This window comes from Rhinatrema bivittatum, chromosome 2 (assembly GCF_901001135.1).
Source record: "Rhinatrema bivittatum chromosome 2, aRhiBiv1.1, whole genome shotgun sequence".
Lineage (NCBI taxonomy): Eukaryota > Metazoa > Chordata > Amphibia > Gymnophiona > Rhinatrematidae > Rhinatrema > Rhinatrema bivittatum.
The window spans coordinates 342703621-342707210 of record NC_042616.1 but is presented as its reverse complement, the minus strand read 5'-3'; the positions used below and the strand labels follow the sequence as shown (position 1 = coordinate 342707210).

The 3590-nt window shown below is 44.5% G+C and overlaps 1 non-coding gene across 1 annotated transcript; it reads right to left on the bottom strand.

Moving 5' to 3' along the window:
• Nucleotides 1-704: 704 nt before the first annotated feature.
• TRNAT-UGU lies at nt 705-777 on the bottom strand. Its single transcript has one exon. It is a non-coding gene; the product is annotated as a tRNA-Thr (tRNA).
• Between the last annotated feature and the right edge of the window lie 2813 nt (nt 778-3590).

Here is a 3590-nt window from a genome sequence, read left to right as displayed (position 1 = left end):
ATCAAATAAAATCAAACAATAAAACAAATAACTATTTGCCATAGCTCATCACTATCTACTTCCTACCCCCATTAGACTACCTGAAATGCTATATAGAATAAAGTCTTGATTGATATTTGAAAGAAGAGACTCTTTTTGACCACAACAATCTTGCTGGAGATTATTCCATAGCATGGGGGTCACCAGCAAAAAATCCCTTAGCCTTGTTCTCTGAAGCCAAGCTTCTAATAAATGGGAATACAGAGCAGTTCATCCTGAGATGAACATAACACTCTAGTCAGAGCATACATCATAAGAACATAATTTTTACCATGCTGGGTTAGACAAAAGGTCCATTAAGCCCTGCATCCTGTTTCTAACAGTGGCCAATCCAGGTCACAAGTATTGGCCAGGATTGGCAGGATTGGCCAGGATTGGCAGGATTCCTCAGTTCAGTAGGTTCCATGCTGATCCTAGGGACAAGCAGTGGATTTCTCCAAGTCCACCTTAATTATGATTTATGGACTTTTCTTCTAGGGACTTGCCCAAATCTTTTTTAAATCCAGCTACACTAACATCTTTTACCACTTACTCCAGCAACAAATTCCAGAGTTTAATTATGCATTGGGTAAAAATGTATTTTCTCCTATTTGTGGAGTGATATAGAGGAATTATGATCTTTCCTGTTTTATTCTTCTTAATTAATTTAGCTTAAAAAAATTACAAGGCCCCAGTGAGATTTGAACTCACGACCCCTGGTTTACAAGACCAGTGCTCTAACCCCTGAGCTATGGAGCCATATAGTTGGAGCCTTGTCAAAGATTTTTATAGTAACTCTTGTATGTATAAGAAACCTGTTTGACTACTAGTGATGTGAAAATGTCAATCAGATTTTATTTATACTATATACATTACCTAGGTAAAGTTAGAAATGGGCGAGACTTAGAACGTCTGAGCCAGACTTAATCAAAGCATCTGGTTCTGACTCAGCTTGACGTCCTCAGAAATAATGAGCAAATCTGGGCTGAACCAGGTTCACTCCCATTTAAAGTCAAACTGTCACATTCATTTCTTCTCCAACTCAGGAGCAATGTCAGGAAATACTTTTTCCATGGAAAAAGTTCTGGATATGTGAAATGTTCTCTCCCAACAGATGGTGGAGGCTGAAACAGTAAAAGACATCAAGTAAGCATGGAAAAAGCACAGAGGTCCTTGAAAAAAAGTGAAGAGGCAATAGAAGCACAACCTAGCAATATTGCAGGTGATTGGAGTAACTGGGTTGATAATATCGGGCTATAATTTGAAAGTAAGGATGAAAAGAATAAGAGCAGTAGCCAGGTTGGTCTAGCAGGTTACAAATTAGGGGCTCACCGAGGCCTTCAAGTATAGTGTGTAGAGCTAGTAGTAATCAAATGGACATAAGACTGTTTAGAATCAACAAGAATAAACCATAAGAGTATAGTCTCAACTGCTATATATAGATATGTAATTTAACATGTGATATGATGATAGTTATTGGCAATTATTAAATTTGCAATCATGTATATAATGCTATCTCTTCCCACAGACCTGATGAATCAGTGAAGCGGGCTGGTGATGATGGGGTAGCATCCAAAAAGGCCATAGGGACGTCAGAGATGGATGTTGGGGTACAGCCATTCTAGTATTGGTGGTTATTTAGATTATTACAAAGGTTGTGATTAAAACCACAAGGCGTCGATAAAGGGACAAAGCAGCAGAAAGACTAGCAGCAACACACTGAGGAACCATGATAGTGGCAAAAACACCACAAGGAGCAGAGTGAGTCGTCTGGTGTATGGCAGCAAGGCAGAGTGGCAGAAAGTTGATAGGGGCAAGACAGGCTGGCAGAGCGGAGGTAGTCTGGTCCCTGTGGTTTTGATAGGGGCAAGACAGGCTGGCAGAGCGGAGGTAGTCCGGTCCCTGTGGATTTGATAGGGGCAAGACAGGCTGGACCCAGGGAGAGTTCCCTTTCCTTTGCGCAGGAAAGGGCTCCCTAGAATGGGTTCGCCCCTAGAGTGGGGTGTTTCCGTTGGCATCTAGTGAGCTCTCACTGGTCTTTTAAAATCTGGTGGACATAGCAGATATACAAATGAGAATTTTGAAGGCCGAGGCGGAGGAGCTTTTCATGTTAACAGCAGTTCAACATGGGTCAGCGGCTGTTAAGAGATAGGCTGGCTACACCCGGGAAGCGTTCTCTTTTCTTTGCACAGGAAAGGGCTCCCTGAAATGAGTTGGCCCCTAGAGTGGAGCACACGCCTTCAAGCATGGCGAGTCGACGTTGAGGAGGTTTCCATGTGAACAGCGGTTCAACATGGGTCAACGGGTGCTAAGAAATAGGCTGGCTACACCCAGGGAGAGTTCCATTGCTCAGGAACGGCTCCCTAGAATGGGTTGGCCTCTAGAGTAGAGCACGAGCCTTCAAGCGTGGTGAGTCGATATGGAGGAGGTTTCCATGTGAACAGTGGTTGAACATGGGTCAACGGGTGCTAAGAAATAGGCTGGCTACACCCAGGGAGAGTTCCCTTTCCATTGCGCAGGAAGGGGCTCCCTAGAATGGGATGGCACCTAGTGTGTGGTGGTTCCGTTGGAGTCTAGTGAATATCCAGAAGCTATTAACTGTACTTATGCACTTCAGCTGATGACAAAGGAAATTGAAGAGCTCTCAGAAATAAGAAAACTGCTACTCAAGTCCAAATCTACAATATCAACCTATGTTCACTTTGTACCCTACAGTGCCTCTGTGAACTAAGGAAACACAGAGGATGAACTAGAGTACAACTACCATTAGTTTTCTATAGTACTAGAAACATTAATGTTGGCACCTAAGAAACATCTAGGGAAAATTGCCCATATTATGAATGTCATGAAAACTATTGTGCATATGAAATATCCAAGCTCCAAGCTGGACAGACAGGCACAGCGTTTGAGGTCAAGTCCTTATAGGAACATAAGACCTGTACAGTGGACAGACAGGCACAGCGTTAGAGGTCAGGCCCTTGTAGGGACCTAAGGCCTGGACGGACAGGCACAGCGTTTGAGGTCAAGCCCTTGTAGGGAAGTAAGGCCTGGATGGACAGGCACAGCATTAGAGGTCATGCCCTAGTAGGGATGTAAGGCCTGGACAGTGGATGGACTGGCATAGCATTAGAGGTCAGGCCCTTGTAGGGATGTAAACCCTGGATGGACAGGCATAGCATTAGAGGTCAAGCCCTTGTAGGGATGTAAGGCCTGGACAGTGGATGGACAGGCATAGCATTAGAGGTCAGGCCCTTGTAGGGATGTAAACCCTGGATGGACAGGCACAGCATTAGAGGTCAAGCCCTTGTAGGGATGTAAGGCCTGCACAGTGGATGGACAGGTACAGCATTAGAGGTCAGGCCCTTGTAGGGACGTAAGGCCTGGATGGACAGGCATAGTGTTAGAGGTAAAGCTCTTGTAGGGACGTAAGGCCTGGATGGACAGGCACAGCATTTGAGGTCAAGCCCTTGTAAGGATGTAAGGCCTGGATGGACAGGCACAGCATTAGAGGTCAAGCCCTTGTAGGGACATAAGGCATTCCATGAAGTTAGCAAGTAGCACATTTAAGACTA